The 19,450-nt window shown below is 45.7% G+C and overlaps 1 long non-coding RNA gene across 1 annotated transcript; it reads left to right on the top strand.

The window, feature by feature from the left end:
- Positions 1–348: 348 nt before the first annotated feature.
- On the top strand, positions 349–18,858 carry LOC141476699 (uncharacterized). The gene is made up of 3 exons (XR_012463678.1): positions 349–413; positions 814–993; positions 17,791–18,858. It is a non-coding gene; the product is annotated as an uncharacterized lncRNA (long non-coding RNA).
- Positions 18,859–19,450: the final 592 nt, after the last annotated feature.

Below are 19,450 nucleotides of genomic sequence, written 5' to 3'. Positions count from 1 at the left end.
TTTCCCTTCTCTAACGCAGGAAGACAATATCACTCCATTCTTTTCCCCTTTAGCCTTCTACACGCCCATTAAGGAGGGATTAAGCTCCTTTCAGCAGGGCTTGCTTATTTTTATTTATCTTTTTTCCGATTTTTTTTTTGTTTGTTTTTCTTTTCGCTCCAGTTAGTATCAACAAGCTTTCTAGAGGGAGAGAGGGAACATAGTGGTATTTTCTACCGCAGACTGAAGGGACTGTGGGACTGGACATGAATGTGGTAGAAACTAGACCGCAGCAGTTGAAGCTATGGGGGAAGGGCAAGCAAAATTTTGTTTCTCCACCCCTCTTCCCCTTCTGGCGCGTGCGCATATGGGTGGGGTGGGGGCAGATGGTACGGCGGGAGCACTGTTGGTCTCGGAGAAGCTTTAGTGGAAGGGTGTGTATATATATCTCTATCATATTTATGTATGTATATTATACAAAGCACGTATCGTGTGCATGTGTGTGGTGTTGATTGCGTGGGGAAGGGGAGTGAGAGCACGAGCAGAGGGGGGGAAGTCACGTGTGTGAATTTAAGCAGGTTGAGATGAGGTTGGGGGTGCTGTGCGTGGGCGGAGAGGGGTCTCTGGGGGTCAGAGAGATGAGGTTGGGTGGTATCTGCGCTTGGAGGGGGTCTGTGCGCATGACTGTAGATGTATTTGGCAGCTTGGTTTCAGTATTCCTCTTCTAGCCGGAAGGTGGGCAGGGAGTGTAATGACACAGGGTGGGGGCTGCCCTTGGTGGAGCGCTCTGTTGGCATCCTCTTCCTATCCCCTGGTGTTTTTAATCTCTGGCAGTGTGATCTTGAGCGGCTGGAAGCACCTCGGTGGCAGGAAAGAGAGGTGCAGATCCCTCCCACGACTTTATTCGTCTCGTAGCAACAGGCGTCACATCGCTGTGAAAACATGAGCCAAGATTTCAAACCCGGAGACTTGATCTTTGCTAAGATGAAAGGTTATCCCCATTGGCCAGCCAGGGTAAGACACTCCCTCCTCTATCTGCAGGCGGCTGCTGCTACCTCTTTACCTGTCCTTTTTTTCCTCCTTGTTACCTTTTCTGCTCTTCCAGTTTTGTGTCGAGAAGAGTGGTTTCAGACACCTATAGAGAAGAAAACAGATAAATTGTGTCATGCCTCTGTCTTGCCAACGTGTGTGTGGGTGTGCGTCTGTGTGTGGTAGCACTGCTGTTGCTGAAAGTGACTTCTAAGTCACTGCAGATCCTACACTGTGATTTGTTCTTGGCTTACAGTGCTTTATAAGTCTCTCTTTTTTGACATGTAGCACTGTCTAGTAGTCATTAGGTTTTTTAAGTTGTGGAAGGGCTGCTTGAATTCTATATGTGAAGATATGTATTGGGCTTGTGTTAAAGTCAAGCAGTAATTTTTGAGAGTCTTAAAATCTGGAAATGAATGAATTAATAGCATTTTTAGGAGGAAAAAGTCCTACCGAACTTCAGATTTATTTCCTTAAAGCTTTCTATATGTCTGCAGTGGGTTGACCCTGGCCAGCAACTAAACACCCACCAGCTGCTTGCTCACTCCCCTTACAGCAGAATGGGGGACAAATTAGAAGAGAAAAAGCAAGGAAAAGCATGTGGGTTAAGAAAAAGACGGTTTATTAAGTGAAGGAAAGGGAGGAAATAAACCTGGAAGTGATGGAAAAGCAATTGCTCACCACCTCCCACCAGCAGACTGACACCCAGGCAGTCTCCAAGCAACGGCTACTTTGGAAAGACCAAACCCTCTTTTTTTTTTTAAATTTTTTTTTTTTTTATTTATGGCTAAGCATGACTTCACATGGCATGGAATATCCCTTTGGTCAATTTGGGTCAACTGTCCTAACTGTGTCCTCCCAAATACTTGCCCACGCCTAGCCTATTCCCTGAGGGGGAGCCAGAGTGGGGAAAAAGAGAAAAAGTCTCCACGCTGTGCAAACACTGTTCAGCAATAGCCAAAATATTGGTGTGTTATCGACACCGTTTTAGCCACAGATCTAAAACACAGCACCATACGGGCTGCTATGAAGAAAGTTCCCAGCCAGATCCAGTACAATGTCTTTTTGTGACATGCAGATATTTTCAAATAGAAAATCTGATACTCTGCTTTTGTGATAAACAAAAGTGCTTGAGTTTTCTCATAATGTAAATTCATTTTTAGAAATAAAGACTGCTATACCGTTAGTACAACAAATTCTGAGATTGTACAAGAATGAAATGGTACAGAAATGCTACTGCCAAATAGCTGATCCTTTGTAATAAAAAATCCCTCCAAAAATCTTACATTTTGGTAGGAGTACTCTTGACTATTGAAGTTAGCTATTCCTATTTCTATAGAGTATGTTGAGGGAGCGAGTATGTAATAAGTCTTCCAGTCCTCTTTCCTGTTCTCCCTGCTCCCTTCAAGGCTCACCAAAGCACAGCTAACAAAGTCAGTCAACAAACACAGCAGTTTACGCAGAAGGGTGCAAAGAAAAGGGCCTCAGCTGAACTCATACCAGAGTAAACAGTTTCAAGTATGGCGGTTCTAGTCTAAGGCAATTTATACAGGAACAAATCCTGCTTCACTGCTCCCAGGAAACCAACTGACCCACCTTTGGGGAAATGTGCCACCCAGAAGGTTGTGCTAAGTTCTCACTAGTCATTGTGCCTGTGCCATATCATGCACAAACACTGCCATGCCATTCAGAAAGGTTCATCATATATTTTCCTCTGAAAGTGAATGCAATAGCGCTACTGCAATATAGAGCACACACGTTTCACTAGGTTCATAGTGTAGTTTGCAGGGAAGAGTTACATTTACTTACAATGTCTATATAAAATAATTAAAAATATAACAGAGGACAGAGCAGATATTCAATCAAAGTGGTTTTGTAAGATACTCTGAAGGTGCTTTCATTCTGATCAAAAGGTCAGTGCTTTGTGCCCTGATCCTTCAATCACTTAACACTTGCTTATCTGAGGGTCATGATTATTCCACTGAAGCTCCATACCTGTGCGTGTGTACGAGTTTGGAAAATGAAAGGCCTTACCTCCAGATTCATGGAAGTATCTTTATACAAAATTGGAGTAAGTTCAACCCATTTAAATGCTTTCCTGACCTGGGATAGTGGTGATCAGCCAAGTTTACATATCAAGCCAAGTATACATATCAAGTAGGCAAATCATGGCATCACTGAAGCCAGTGGCAATACCATCTCAAATTCCAAGGGGAACAAGATTTGACGCATGGACATAAACATGGATATAGAATACTGTTCTTTTAGGAAAATGTACGACTGTATACCTTCTTATGGACAATGCAAGGTAGGAATTGGTGTTGAGTCACCAAACTTGTACATGAAGGGGATCATGGGCTATGGTGGCTTTAAGCCATGATTTTTGCCCTACCAACCCAGGATGTTATTCAAGGGGTTGGAAATGCTACCAATATAAACTAAACTGAATGTACGTAAAGGGTGTGGAGGTAGAATGCCACCTTGCATGTAGAATCTGTTATTCAATTTAATAAATTGTCTTTCCCTAACTTTAAATTAATGCTATTGCCTATTAAATATAAACACTTCTCTCTAATAATACTGTATTTCAGTACAAGCTACAAAGACAGCTTCTCAACAAAGACAGATAGTAGGGAAATATTTGCAAATTAACATATAACCCATCTCAGAGAATTAGACATGCATAGGCTCATCAAGTATCATAGAATCATAGAATGGTTAGAGCTGGAAGGGACCTTAAAGATCATCTAGTTCCAACCCCCCTGCCATGGGCAGGGACACCTCCACTAGAGCAGGTTGCTCAAAGCCCCATCCAGCCTGGCCTTAAACACTTCCAGGGATGGGGCACCCACAACTTCCCTGGGCAACCTGTTCCAGTGCCTCACCACCCTCACAGTAAAGAATTTCTTCCTAATATCTAATCTATATCTCCCCATTTCCAATTTAAAACCGTTACCCCTTGTCCTGTCACTACATCTCCTGACAAAGAGTCCCTCTCCAGCTCTCCTGTAGGCTCCCTTCAGATACTGGAAGGCTGCTATGAGGTCCCCCCGGAGCCTTCTCTTCTCCAGGCTGAACAACCCCAGCTCTCTCAGCCTGTCTTCATAGGGGAGGTGCTCCAGCCCTCTCATCTTCGTGGCCCTCCGCTGGACCTGTTCCAACAGGTCCATGTCCTTCCTGTGTTGCGGACTCCAAAGCTGGACACAGTACTCCAGGTGGGGTCTCACGAGAGCAGAGTAGAGGGGTAGAATCACCTCCCACAACCTGCTGGCCACACTTCTCTTGATGTAGCCCAGGATGCGGTTGGCTTTCTGGGCTGCCAGCGCACATTGCTGGCTCATGTTGAGCTTCTCATCCACGAGCACTCCCAAGTCCTTCTCCTCAGGGCTGCTCTCCAGCCATTCTCCACCCAGCCTGTATTTGTGCCTGGGATTGCCACGTCCCAGGTGCAGGACCCTGCACTTGGCTTGGTTGAACTTCATGAGGTTTGCACGAGCCCACCTCTCAAGCCTGTCCAGGTCCCTCTGGATGGCATCCCTTCCCTCCAGCGTGTCGACAATGCCACCGAGCTTGATGTCGTCGGCAAACTTGCTGAGGGTGCACTCTATCCCACTGTCCATGTCTCCGACAAAGATGTTGAACAGCACTGGTCCCAGTACCAACCCCTGAGGAACACCACTCATCACTGGCCGCCAATTGGACATTGAGCCGTTGACCACAACCCTTTGAGCGCGGCCATCCAGCCAGTTCCTTATCCACCGAGTGGTCCATCCATCAAACCCATGACTTTCCAATTTTGAGACCAGGATGTCGTGCAGGACAGTGTCAAATGCTTTGCATAAGTCCAGGTAGATGACGTCTGTTGCTCTGCCCTTGTCCACCAAGGCTGTGGCAATCTCATAAAAGGCCACCAAATTTGTCAGGCACGATTTGCCCTTGGTGAAGCCATGTTGGCTGTCTCCAATCACCTCCTTATTTTCCATGTGCCTTAGCAGAGATTCCAGGAGGATCTGCTCCATGATCTTGCCAGGCACAGAGGTGAGGCTGACTGGCCTATACTTCCCTGGGTCTTCTTTTTTTCCTTTTTTGAATATCAGGGTTATGTTCCCCTTTTTCCAGTCAGTGGGAACTGCGCCAGATTGCCACGATTTCTCAAATATGATGGAAAGCGGCTTAGCAACTTCGTCTGCCAGCTCCCTCAGGACCCGTGGATGGATTATGTCAGGTCCCATGGACTTATGCACCTTCAGGTTCCTTAAGAGGTCTCGAACCTGATCTTTTCCTACTGTGGGCAGTTCTTCATTCGCAGAGCCCCTGTTTTTGCCTTCCGTGACTTGGGCAGTGTGGTTGGAGCCCTTGCTGGTGAAGACTGAGGCAAAAAAGTCGTTCAGTAGCTCAGCCTTATCCATATCCTGGGAGGCCAGGTCTCCCGTTTCCTTCTGGAGAGGGCCCACATCTTCCCTAGTCTTGCCTTTATCCCTGACATATCTATAGAAGTTTTTCTTATTGTCTTTGATGTCCCTGGCTAGATTTAGTTCTGCCTGGGCTTTTGCTTGCCTAATCTGGTTCCTGGCCACTCAGACAGTTTCTCTATATTCTGCCCATTCTACCAGTCCCTGCTTCCACCCTCTATAGGCCTCCTTTTTGATCCTGAGCTTGTCCAGCAGTTCCTTGTTCATCCACACAGGCCTGCTGGCTATTTTGCCTGATTTCTTCTTTTTTTGGGATGCACCTCTCCTGAGCTTGGAGGAGGCAATCCTTGAATACCAACCTGCTTTTTTGGGCCCCTCTCCCCTCCAGTTCTTTTTCCCACGCTACCGTGCCAATCAGATCTCTCAGGAGACCCAAGTCTGCTCTTCCGAAGTTCAGGGTAGCGAGCTTACTGCACACCCTCCTCGCTGCCCTGTGAATCTTGAATTCTACCATTTCGTGGTCACTGCATCCGAGGCTACCCTTGAACTTGACATTCCCCACCAGCCCCTCCTTGTTGGTAAGGACAAGGTCCAGCACGGCTCCTTTCCACGTTGGCTCCTCGATCATTTGAAGAAGAAAGTTATCATTAACGCATTCCAAGAACTTCCTGGATTTCATGTGCCCTGCTGTGTTGTCCTTCCAACAGATATCGGGGTGGTTGAAGTCCCCCATGAGGGCCAGGGTGTGCGAGCGCGATGCTGCTCCTATCTGTCTATAGAGGGCCTCATCCTCCCTGTCACTCTGATCTGGTGGTCTGTAGCAGACCCCTACTGTAACATCACCTGCCCCTGTGCTCCCTTTAATCCTGACCCATAAGCTCTCTGTCTGGTCTTCATCCATCCCCAGGTGGAGCTCCACACACTCCAGCTGGTCATTGACATAGAGGGCAACACCCCCACCCTGTCTGCCCAGCCTGTCCTTCCTGAAGAGTCTGTAACCCTCCATTCCAACACTCCAGTCATAAGAGCCATCCCACCATGTCTCAGTAATGCCAGTAAGATCGTAGCCCTGGAGGCGTGCGCATGTATCTAACTCCTCTTGCTTGTTCCCCATGTCTATACAGCTGTCTATATAGGGCTGTTAAAGGGTGAGCAAGTCTTGTTGATAACCCCTTGGGTATCTAGCCAACAAATCATGTTATGGATAGGAATCAGGGAGTCTCGGTTGGTGTGATACTGTCATTGATGCACCATGGCAGTAGCAATTGACACCTGCTGTTCCTTAACCCTCAGCAGTGGGATTTGATTGCAATAGGGTGCACTGTGCACCAGTGTCCACTAGGGCTCTATACTTTCAAGGTTCTAATGTGCCAGGCCATCAAATCCACACAGTCCACTAGACTCAGTTATCCCTCTCCTCCTCGTGGCTGGAGGCAGGGCAACCCTAATGTTGAGGACAGCATCTACAATTAGAAGATGAGTTCCTATCCAGACTGGAGCAGTCACCCTCCTGTACGAGTATTTTCTTCTGTCTGCTTTACCTTGCAATTCAAGCACTCGTGCTTGTAGGACCAGGATAGGTGTTTCTTTCCACTTACTTATGTCCTCTCCGTAGTTGCAGAGACAAAGTCACAGGAAGTTTCGGAACAGGTCCTGTTTCTCTTGAATTGGTTTCGTAGGAGGGCATTTTTTCTTTATGATGGCAACATGGGTCCATTCAGATTAAGAGTGTGATTCTTTCTCCATCCTGGACAGTTTTTAAAACAGTTTATCATTTTTCTTAGCTATTTTCTATTTTTGCTCTGTTATTGTCCTGGTTGTTTCCTCTATTTTATCAGTCCTTTTTTTCCATGACTGCAACAGTGAGGGGAGAAGAGAGACAGTCTTCCTACTGGCCACTGCATTTACAGTTGGTGTATCAGCATCAGATCCTCCCCAAACCATTGTTGACAATGTACAGAAATATATTCAAGGTGCACTCTGCACAAACTTCCGCAACAAAGATAGCACATTCAGTATCATCCTTAAAGGGATACCTGCCCTTTACAGCTGACACCAGTCACCTCCAGAGATTGAGAGTGCTTGTCTTTCTCCCAATTGCTTTATCAATACTTCCATCTTTGGTCAGGTTTCCCAACTGCCTAGCTTCTCTACCATCTACATGTATGGAATCAGCCCCATTGTCCCAGCATTAGAGCAACCAGGAGATAACTGCTTCCCCTTTGTGACAACTGAAGTCCTTCCTCATATTTTGCAAATCCTTCATAGAGAATGGTTTAATGATTCTCTCTCCATCTGAATCCTCCTCCTGTGTCGATACTGCCTGAGAAGGACCCTCTCCTGTATCTTTGTCAGAGGAGCCCTCTCCCATGGAGTCTGACTTGGGCTGGTCTCTATCTTGAGAGACAGGGGAACAAGCTGACCTCCTTTTCTGCTTCCTAGTCACCAGTGCAACTTATGCTGGTTCTGCTGGAGTTTGAGTAGCAGCAGTGCTCATTGTCAGAGCAGCCTGAGTAGTGACAGTGCTTGTCAGGGCTGAAGCAACTGGTGTCAATACAAGCAGGGGAGGGGCTTGTGATACAGGTGTGGGGGGTACCAGCAGCAGAGGAACTTTTACCATAGACTGCTGAGTGACTAGTACTAAGATGAGTCACAGTGTGGCTTTTGCAAGAGCCAGGGCTGGTGCCATAGCTTTTACCAGTACAGGCAGAGATATGGGCCTGGCCAGTGCTGGTGGGAGGGCAGCTGTTTATGTCTGTGCTGTGGCTTTTGCTGGGGCAGGCGAGGGGGCAGCTTAAGGAACGGTTTGTGTTTGTACCAGCTATGAATTAGCCCATAGGATACAAGTAGCAGGATCACATGTCACATAACACATACTCCTGCACCCATGTTTAACGCAAAACCACCCTGCAACACATTCAGGAGAACTAGCAACAAGATCACAATCTTCTGAAAGTAACATTTCTTTTCTGAACATCCCAGAAGTTTTCCATCACCTAGCTCTTTGACTTAAACATTAAAGGGCAAGATAAACCTTTCCCAGGTGAAACCAAAAGTGTAATTGAAAATAGAATCCATCACATGATGCCCAAGATATGCAGGTACAGCCATTATCCAAGTAATCATATTATACATCTGAACGCCAATCCATACAAAAATAGCACATTTAAACTACCACATACAAATAACAAGTAAACCATGCAACACAAAGCAAGTTCAGCAGCATTGTATCTATTAACTTCAAACTAAGCTCTCTAAAAGCACACAATAACATTTCACTTTGGAGCAACATTCCCTGAGGAAGCTAGAAGCTCATGCCCCATATTGGGCACCAATAAATCTGTCACAGTTTGGGCCAGGTTGACCAATGACAAGAAAACAGATGCTCTCCCCCACCTCTCACTCCAAGGACAGAAAGAAGACAAGGAAAGATTTATGAGTTTAGAAAAAAAACCCTAAACTACTTTAATGAGATATTAAAAATAAAATATAAAGGAAATAATGAAATAGATATAATATATATAAAACATATATACAAAAGCTTATCAAGCTGCCAGGGACATGTCCTCTGGAGGTACTGGAAAAGTTCCAGACTGATCTCAGAGACAAAAGGGAATTAGATTCCAGAACACACAAATGAGGATCAAAGACAAACTCACAAGGTCCTCCTCATTGAAACAAAACCCTTGAAAAGGAACCAAAAAAGAAGAGCCAATTAAAAGTAGTCCTTTTGATCCCTCAGCTTTTATACTGAGCAGGGCAGATGGGAGGGAATACTCTACTGGATAGTTTGAGTCACCTGACCTTTCCACTCCTCCCCACAGGTGCCTCCACAGGGTAAACAACCAAGTCAGCTGACCTTGAGTGCTACAGCAAAAAGTATAAGCAAGAGCCTCTCTTAATGAACAGAAAGTTGGTTCTGCTCCACCCTAAACCAGGACAAATGTATAGTGTATTTAAGCATGGCATTAAATAAGAGAATGTGAAAAATATGAAGTAACAGAGATTAACATTAATAGATTTGTTATATCTACAGAGAAGCATGCTAGCATTTGGTATATACGTTATTTATCTGATCTCAAGCATGACCATGCCAAAACCATTCAATTTCTTTTTTTTTTTTTTTCCCCAACTCACTCAGGGTTAGGGATCAAATGATTATCTCTGGTTCTGCCTCTTGCTCCTGTTCTTGTGATGGCCCTGGTTCATCGTCATCCCTAAGTGAAATGATTTCTTTGTATATTTCTTCTTCTGTATAGGGGCAAGTGATACCGGCATGGGTTTGATTTCTGGTTCTGCTGCAGTACCTGCCACTGGGGTTGGAGTAGCTGCAGTGTCTGTCATGGGGTTTGGAATAGTCACAGTGCCTGTAGGTCTGGTTTCCCTCTCTTTCCCCTCAGGGTGCTGCATAATATCCATCAGTGTTTCGTAGATACTGGCCAGGGCCAAACACAGTGCAGTAAGTTGTGCCTCTCTGGAATAGCCACAGCATTTTCCTTTCAACTATTCTATCACTTTATAAGGTCCTATAGTTGTTTGGGGATGAAGTTCCAGACCATTGGAGGTGGGTAGTTGTTATGGTTTGAGAGAACCCATAACAATCTATTGTCGTTAGACAATTATTCTATCACCCGATGACCCCTCCCTACCCGGAAAGGGGAATCAGGGAACACAAAGAAACACAAGGGTTGAAGTATAAATAGATTTAATAGACTAAGACTAAATAATTAACAATAATACTAAAGAACCAGTATTAATCCCGATACTGATATAAAATATTCAGAAATTATACTCAGCCATCTATATCAGTAGGAAGCTGTGCACTCCCAGCAGTGGATAGCAAGTATCGGACACTGCGAGCGCAATGGCTTCAGGAGGAAGGGAAGGCCTCAGGGCTCCGGCACCGGGGCAAGGAGTTGTCTGGACCGCCGCCATCAGGGAGAGAGCCCGCTACGCAGCAAACTTTTCTAATTTATATTGGATGTGACGTTCATGGTATGAAATACTCCTGTTGGCCAGCCTGGGTCAAATGCCCAGGCCTTGCTCCTCCTTGTCCCTGCACCTGGCAAGGCTCGAAAACACTAACCTTGAATCCCACGGAGCCTGGCTGGCTATAAAGTAAATATTTTCACAAATTCAGACACTAGAGTCTTCTAAAAGTGCAGTTTTCCCCAGCATTAGAAGAAAAGTTAGTCCTGTGTCTCTCAACCCAGGACAGTAGTTCTCTAGATACCTGCCCATATTCTCCCACATGCCATGCCACCCATGACTATCCCACCTCAGGGCAGATCTCTGGGTGGTAGCCTTAAATAGTTGCTTAAGCATAAACAAGAACTGAAACACATTCAGGAGACCTAGCAATAGGATCGGGCTGGTTTGAATGTCCCAAGAGTATTCAAAATTCTCAAACGCTGTCATATCTGGCCCGAAGGAGAAAAGGAAGGCAAAAGAGCTGGGGAAAGTATCCCCCCCTCCCCGTTTCCCCCATCGATTGAGTGTGATTATTAATAAATTCTGAGAGACGGTGCCCAAGGTATTGTTACCAAAGACAGGCCTCTGCTTTGTTTATAACCATATGCTAACTAAAATGTTGTTTGCTTCCTACGAACTGTCGTGGTTTTGACCGGATTGACCAATCAGAATGACAGATGGCCCCTCCCTCCCCCCTCTAAGGAAAAGACAGGAGAGGAAGAGATAAAAGAGATTTATGAGTTTAGAAAAAACTAAACTACTTTAATGAAAATATTAATAAATAATGAAATAATAAATAATAAGAAGAAAAGAAAAAGAAAGTATACAGTATATACAAAACCATATCAAGCTCCCAGGATGATGATCACGTCCCCAGCAGGCACAGGGGAAAGTCCCAGGCTGGACTCAGTGACGGACAGGAGCTGGATTCCAGATCTGGAGTCAGGAATGCTCAGATCGGGATCAAAGGCAGACGAACAGACAGGGTCCTCCTCAGACATCAGCCATTGAAGGAAGAGAGATGACCCTTTGATCCCTCAGCTTTAATACTGAGCATGGGGCAAATGGGATGGAATACCCTGTTGGTCAGTTTTGGGTCACCTGTCCTGTCTGTTCCTCCCTACAGGTGTGACCCCTCTACGCTTTTCCGCTTCCAACCCTCCAATGGGGCAAATAACAAATTTACCCGACCTTGGTTGTTATAGCAATAAGTATAAGCAAGGGCCTCTCTGCATACCATTCCTTGGTATAATCAGGTCTTATCACTGCGAGAGTGAACAGTTTCTGAACAATATGCTGTTAATTTCAGAGTTTAGTTAGTTAGAAGAGGCCCAGCTAAAAAGGAAAAATTACTGAACAGAAAATTAGTTCTGTTTTACCTCAAACCAGGACACGAACCTTCTTACTGTGTGAGAAAATAGTTAGTCACCAAGCTGATAGTAATAAGGATGGGATAACAAGAAGTAGTTAATCACTTCAAGGTTCTCTCATATGTCAAAGTATGTACTCCTATACCAATAAGGACAGAGCAGTGGCTACTTCAAGGAACATCCTTATCATCCTCAAAAAGCTGGCAAACTTACAGTAAACTTTTACTGTCCTGAGATGACTCAATACCTTAAAAGGATAATGTGAGGAAGGGTACCCCTACCTAAACGACCACCGAGGACCTCATGCCTGCGCAGAAGTGTTTTGCTGACACTGCAAAATTTAATACACATGTGCAAAAGGGCTATTCAGTCATCCTAATTAATATGTAAGCCTAGGTGGAGTTATGGATTATGTAGGTGGAATTATGAGAATCTTTTGTGTATAAATAATGGGCGAATATCCCCAGTAAGGTGAGCTAGATTTGTGGATTTCCACCTAGCACCCAACATCAAATAAAGCAACATCTCCTGTGAGAAACGCCAGCTCACACTTAGAATTTAAGAGAGAACAAAGTCACTGAAGCAAAGATTAAAAAAGTATAAAAAGGTTTATTAAAAAAATTGTGCGAAACAGCGCTGAATCAGGTGCATCTCAAAGCAGAGGCGCACCTCATCTTTCAGTTTTTAGGTACTTATACCCTATCCCAGCCGCCTGGGTTTCTGTCTCTCTTCTCATTGGTTGAGAAGTTGGAGCTCGCATTCTTCCCGACCGCCTAACCTATTACAGGTTTAGTTCACACCTTTTCACCTTGTAAGGCATAAGCACACCTATTCTAAGAAATCATTATCCTAAACACACCTTTGATTATGCTACACGTTATTTCACAGTCTTTGCTACCATCTACTGTCCATTGCTAGTAATTACAAGCACTCCGGTGGTCGTTTACTTCATCAGGTGGCTGTATCTCTTCATCAGTTGTCCTCTAGATGAACCTGGTCTACGTGACAGTCTTCACAGCCCACTTGGCAGTTTTATTGTCCAAGACTGGTTTCTTTGGCCTTAATGATACTCCCCTATCCTTTGGGTTCCTTTGTTGAAGGTTATCTTCCAATCTGTTTTTCTTCACTTAGATAACGTTCTGCAAAACAAGGATCCCTTGACAGACCAAGGGCATTTCTGAAGATTAATTGGGTAAAATTTATTAGACTCTACTATCACTAAGCTCCCCTTGTTAGTACATACATACTAACAAAAATATACCAATTAGCTGAAGCAAAATTTATGAGCTCATTTCTCACATCTCCTATCTAAACTACTTTTGGTTTTGAGAGCTTTTGTTTCAGGTAACAGTATGGGCAGTAAAGCAATGCTGCATAAACACCCCAACATAACTGACTGAACAGTGGTGTTATCATATCATAAGTTGATATCACACAGGACAGCAAAATGATGATCCCGATCCCTCTACCCGAGATGATAAACATAATCGCGGGGAGTACGTAGAGCATATAAGACCTTACATAACACAGCCACAAGAACAAATGAAGGAACATTGTGACCAGCAACTATTTAACTAATATAATAAATGCATATAACAAATTTGTTTTAACACGCTCTGGTCAGATCTGTCCTTATCTCAACCCTTCCAGCCCCACGTTGGGTGCCAAAAAGGACTCACCTGGCAACAAAGAACCACGCGCGGCTGCTCTCTCAACCCTCCCACGGCTGTGGGGGAGAACTGGAAGGAAAAGGCAAAACTTGTGGGTTGAGACAAAGGCAGTTTAACAGAACAGCAAAGGAAACAGGAAAACAGTAACACTGAGAGAGGAATGTACAAACTGTACCACCACTCACCAATTGGACCCGGGATGCCCCAGCCTGCTCCCAAGCGGGCACTTCCTGCCCCCTCCCCCAGCCAGCTCCCGGCTATAGAATTGGCATGGTGTCACATGGTATGGAATACCTGTGTCCCCTGCCAGAGCCTGGGGAAAATTAACCCTATCCCTGTCGGAACCAGGACAGTAAGGCAGCCAGATCTGCTCCCCATATAACAACCAGTGCAACTAAGAAAAAGGGATGAGTGATAGTAGTAGGCGACTCTCTTCCGAAAGGTACGGAGGCACCCATTTGCTGACCTGATGCGCTCCCTAGAGAGGTGTGCTGCTTACCAGAGGTTCATATCAGGGGTGCTGATGTTGTTTCACGTATGCACCAGTGAAACCGCCAGGAGCAGTCTGAGAAGTATCAAGAAGGATTACAGAGCCCTGGGAGCAGCGGTAAAGAACTCTGGAGTACAGGTACTTTTTTCATCAATCCTCCCAGTCAAAGGGAAGGGGCTTGAAAGGGCCAGTGGTGAGTGGCGTTCCTCAGGAGTCAGTACTGGGACCGGTGCTGTTTAACATCTTTATCGGCAACATGGACAGCGGGATTGAGTGCACCCTCAGCAAGTTTGCTGAGGACACCAAGCTGTGTGGCGTGGTTGACACGCTGGAGGGAAGGGATGCCATCCAGAGGGACCTGGACAGGCTTGAGAGGTGGGCCCGTGCAAATTGCATGAAGTTCAACCAGGCCAAGTGCAAGGTCCTGCCCCTGGGTCATAGCAATCCCAAGCACAAATACAGGTTGGGCGGAGAATGGCTGGAGAGCAGCCCTGAAGAGAAGGACTTGGGAGTGCTCGTGGATGAGAAGCTCTACATGAACCGGCAGTGTGCGCTGGCAGCCCAGAAAGCCAACTATATCCTGGGCTGCATCAAGAGAAGCATGGCCAGCAGGTTGTGGGAGGTGATTCTACCCCTCTACTCTGCTCTCGTGAGACCCCACCTGGAGTACTGTGTCCAGCTCTGGAGTCCGCAACACAGGAAGGACATGGACCTGTTGGAACGGGTCCAGCAGAGGGCCATAAAGATGATCAGAGGGCTGGAGCACCTTTCCTATGAAGACAGGCTGAGAGAGCTGGGGTTGTTCAGCCTGGAGAAGAGAAGGCTCCGGGGAGATCTTATTGTGGCCTTCCAGTATCTGAAGGGGGCCTACAGGAGAGATGGGGAGGGACTCTTTATCAGGGAGTGTAGTGATAGGACGAGGGCTAATGGTTTTAAAGTGAAAGAGGACAGATTTAGTTTACATATCAGGAAGAAATTCTTTACTGTGAGGGTGGTGAGGCACTGGAACAGGTTGCCCAGAGAAGTTGTGGATGCTCCATGCCTGGAAGTGTTTAAGGCCAGGCTGGATGGGGCTTTGAGCAACCTGCTCTAGTGGGAGGTGTCCCTGCCCATGGCAGTGGGGTTGGAACTCGATGATCTTTAAGGTCCCTTCCAACTCTAACCATTCTATGATTCTATGAAGTGGGATGGTGAACCTACCTTGAAACTAGAAGCTGAGCTATGGGAATTGCAAGAAAAAAAAACAACGTACAAAACGTGTCCATCCAGGAAAATTACTGCTCCGGTTTCTACAGGACAGAGTAGAAGGGCTGATCTTACTTCTGACCCTGATGAAGGTACTTGTGTTTTGCAGTTACAAAATTCAAGTAATGAATACTCTGATCAGGAATAAAGGGACCCTGCCTCTCGCCAGGTGCAGGAAAGGGACAACCAGTTCTACTGGACTATGTAGATTTGATGGCCTCACACATCAGATGCATGGGAGTATAAAGCTCTAGTGGACACCAGTGCACAGTGTACTCTAGTGCCATCAGATTACAAAGGGGCAGAATCCATCTGCACTTCTGGAGTGTCCGTTTTGGTGGCTGAGGTAAGCCTAACTGGGAATGAGTGGCAAAAGCATCCTGTTGTGACTGACCCAGAGGCTCTGTGTATCCTTGGCATAGACTACCTCAGGAGGGGGTACTTCAAAGACCTAAAAGGGTACCAGTGGGCTTTTGGTGAAGCTGCCTTGAGTATGGAGAAGATTAAACAGTTGTCTAGCTTGCCTGGTTTCTCAGAGGATTCTTCTGTTGTTGGGTTGTTGCATGTCAAAGAACAGTAAGTGCCAGTTGCTACCATGGCAGTGCACCAGTGGCAATATCACACCAATGGAGACTCCCTGGTGCCCATCCATGAGCTGATTCGGCAACTGGAGAGCAAAGGAGTGATCAGCAAGACCCTCTCACATTTAATAGCCCATATGGCCAGTGCAAAAATCTAATGGAGATTAGAGGCTAACAGAGGACTATCATGGCCTGAATTAAGTCATGCCACCACTGAGTGTTGCCGTACTGGACATGCTAGAGCTCCAATACAAACTGGAGTCAAAAGCAGCCAAGTGGTATGCTAGAAGTGACATCGCAAATGCGGTTTTCTCTGTTCCTTTGGCAGCAGAATGCAGGCCACAGTTTGCTTTCACTTGGAGGGGTGTCCAGTACACCTGGAATCAACTGCCCCAGGGGTGGAAACACAGCCCTACCATCTGACATGGACTGATCCAAACTTCACTGGAACAGGGTGATGCCCCTGAACACCTGCAGTATATTGATGACATCATCATGTGGGGAAACACAGCAAAGGAAGTGTTTGAGAAAGGGAAAAGAATAATCTAGATTCGTCTGAAGGCTGGTTTTGCCATGAAACTAACACAGGAGACCTGCACAGGAGATCTACTTTTTAGAAGTAGCAATATGGGCAATATCATATCCCAATGGATGTGCCTCCACCAACTAACAAAAAAGAAACACAATCTTTCTTAGGTGTTGTGGGTTTTTTGGAGAATGCATATTCCAGGTTACAGTCTTATCATAAGCCTTCTCTATTGAGTGACCCGGAAGAACGGTTTCGAATGGGGCCTGGAGCAGCAACAAACCTTTGAACAAATTAAACAGGAGATAGCTTGTGCAGCAGCACTTGGGCCAGTCCAGACAGGACAAGATGTGAGAAACATGCTTTGTACTGCAGCCAGCGAGCATGGCCCAACCTGGGGCCTCTGGCAGAAAGCACCTGGGGAGACTCAGTTTTGACCCCTAGGGTTTTGGTGCTGGGGATATAGAGGATCCGAGGCCCACTACACTCAAACTGAAAAAGAAATATTAGTAGCATATGAGGGGGTTCGAGCTGCTCCAAAAGTACTTGGTACAGAAGCACAGTGCCTCTTCGCAGCTCGACTGCCTGTGCTGAGCTGGATGTTCAAAATGAGGTTCCCCCTCTACACATTATACAACTGATGTCAGTGATAAAAGGAAGACTAGGGGGGTACACTTTCTTTGACCTTCCTTTTCTGTCTGACACATATAGAAGCCGCCCTTATGATTCTTTGCATCCCTTGACAAGTTCAGCTCCAGCTGCACCTTGGCCTTCCTGACCCCATCCCTATAGTCTTCCCTGGATATCTGTCCTTGCTTCCACTGCCTGTGCATTTCCTTCTTGCTCTTTAGTTTGACCAGCAGGTTTTGACTCAGCCATGCTGGTCTCTTGCCCTCCTTTCCTGATTTCTTACACCTGGTAGAGAACCTGGTTGTAAAAGTCCATCATGTAGATGCTCATGTACCCAGGAGTCATGCCACTGAAGAACATCAAAGCAACAAGCAGGTGGACCAGGCTTCTAGAGTTGAAGTGGCTCAGGTGGTTCTGGTCCAGGAACGTAAGCATGAGCTGGGCCCATGACACATCAGGACATATACGAAGAGATGCAACATACAGATGGGCTTGTGATCGAGGGGGGTCAATGTGGGGGACTACGGCGGGTCCATGGAACCCTTGATTGTGGGAATGGAGTCAGGAATTGACCTTGCAGAGATTAAAGTATATCCTTGAGAAAGAAGGGAGTAGAAAACATCCTGAGAAGTAAAACAACTTTTAGGTACCAGCTGGAGACTGACAAGATAAGGAGTAGCTTTGATGTTTGCAAAGGACAACCAATGATATATTGTTATGACAATATGTAACCAATAGTAAAAGAACACCTTAAGAAAGAATATGTAAGAAAGTACGTGTGCTAATAAAGGGTAGACTGTTACTGCTTGAACTTCAGAAGACTGCTGTCCGTGTCGTTTGTCCGTCTCAACAACGATATCTGGTGACCCCGATGTGATTCTGCATAGGAAAAAAGACGGCTGGAGATAGCCGTGGAGACGGAGCCCAGTATAGCTGAGAGCGGCGGGGAGAGCTGCTGTTGATCCGGATCGTGAATAAGACACCTGGAGAGGTGAGCTACTGGGAACATGGGAGGGAACCAGTCCAAAGAAGAGGGTAACATACTCTCTATGTGGCAGTTGCTTTTGAAACGGCGAGGCGTGGACCTCCCCGAGTTGACTTTACGGAAAATGTTGCTCTGGGGCAAAAGACAAGGCATTGAAGTTACCACTGTCACAGCGTTTAGTGTATCTCAATGGAAGGACTTGGGTGATAAATTGTTTGATGGAGCCACGAGAGGCTCCAAAGAGGCAACTGAACTACTAACAACGTGGCGCTTGCTACTAGAGACTTTGAAAGGGTTTAAAGAGCAGAGGGAGCAGGCGGAAACGGTGGGAAAAAATGAGTCGCAAGGAGGGGCGGAGCCATCTGCGGTCCCAAAACCCCCGGTCCTAAAACCCCCTGTTACCAAAAAAGAAGACTGGGGGGTGTGTGTGTGTGTGTGTGTGCTGATGGGGGGGGGCGCGCGGCTTTCTGAAGGAAAAGAGAAAAAGTATAAGTATGTGCTGCCCCGAGAACAGATAGAAGCTGCAAAAGACTTGCATAAACAAGCGGCAGATTCAGGATATGTGTGGCCGCAGGAGGGACTCCCTGTATCTAAGTCAAGACAGTGTGTGCAGCCCTCTGCTCTGCTGTTGCCGATTGCGGAAGAACAAAGGGCGCGGCCATCGCTTAACCCCTTTTTGTATCCACCTCTGCCAGAGGATTCGGACAGTAATGCTGATGAGGATGATCCTATGACAGGACAAAATGAGCTTGAGGAAGTAGTCCCTGAGAATCCGAGTCCCCGAGCCGGGAGGGGGAGGAAGCGGTAATAATTTCTGGGAGGAGGGCAGAACGGATTTGGAGATTTCTTTATTGGCTGCAATGTAGTCCCTCCTTTCTCCCCCCTCCCTGTCCACTTTAACTCTCATGTAACTGAAAAAAAAAAAAAGCCACAGATTTTTTCTAAATATCCAGTTTTTTGTACTTTTTTCAAGAAAAAGGAAAAAATAATAAAAAAAATCTCCATCTGGAGGAATGTTTGATGCTGTCACATCCTGAAACTGTTCTTTTTGTTAAAGATGTTACCAGAATGTTGGAATGAGCTTCTCTTTCTTGTTTTCTGGTTGTTTTCTGTTTGTTTGTTCATTGGGTTTTGTCTGCAACAATGTTGGGATCGTGGGTCATTGGAAGGGAGAATGAGAGTAAGTACGGTTGCGAGTGAGAAAGTTGAGAATATCCTAATTGCATCTTACCTCATGGAGGAATTTATTTTTTCAGGGATTTTTTGACAGTGCATCTATATTGCATTACAGCTAAGCTGGTTTGTAAAGGCTTCCTGTGCTGTTAGTGGTCTTTAAAGGAAAAAAAAAAAAAAAAAAAAAGATGCATCTTCTGATTAGTACAAATGAGAGCTTGTTAGTGAGGAATGGTTCTGCTTTCTGAGTTATGAAGGAAAATTAGTGACCCTATATATACTGATCCAATATTGAGACTTTGTTTGTATTGCAAATAAATATTTTTTCTTTAAAGAAAAAAAAAGGTGGATCAGCCAGGATGGATGTATCCACCGCCCACACAGTGACT

The sequence above is a fragment of the Numenius arquata genome, chromosome W (assembly GCF_964106895.1).
Source record: "Numenius arquata chromosome W, bNumArq3.hap1.1, whole genome shotgun sequence".
NCBI lineage: Eukaryota > Metazoa > Chordata > Aves > Charadriiformes > Scolopacidae > Numenius > Numenius arquata.
Note: the sequence above shows the minus strand (reverse complement) of the source record. Positions and strands in the feature narration are given on the sequence as shown.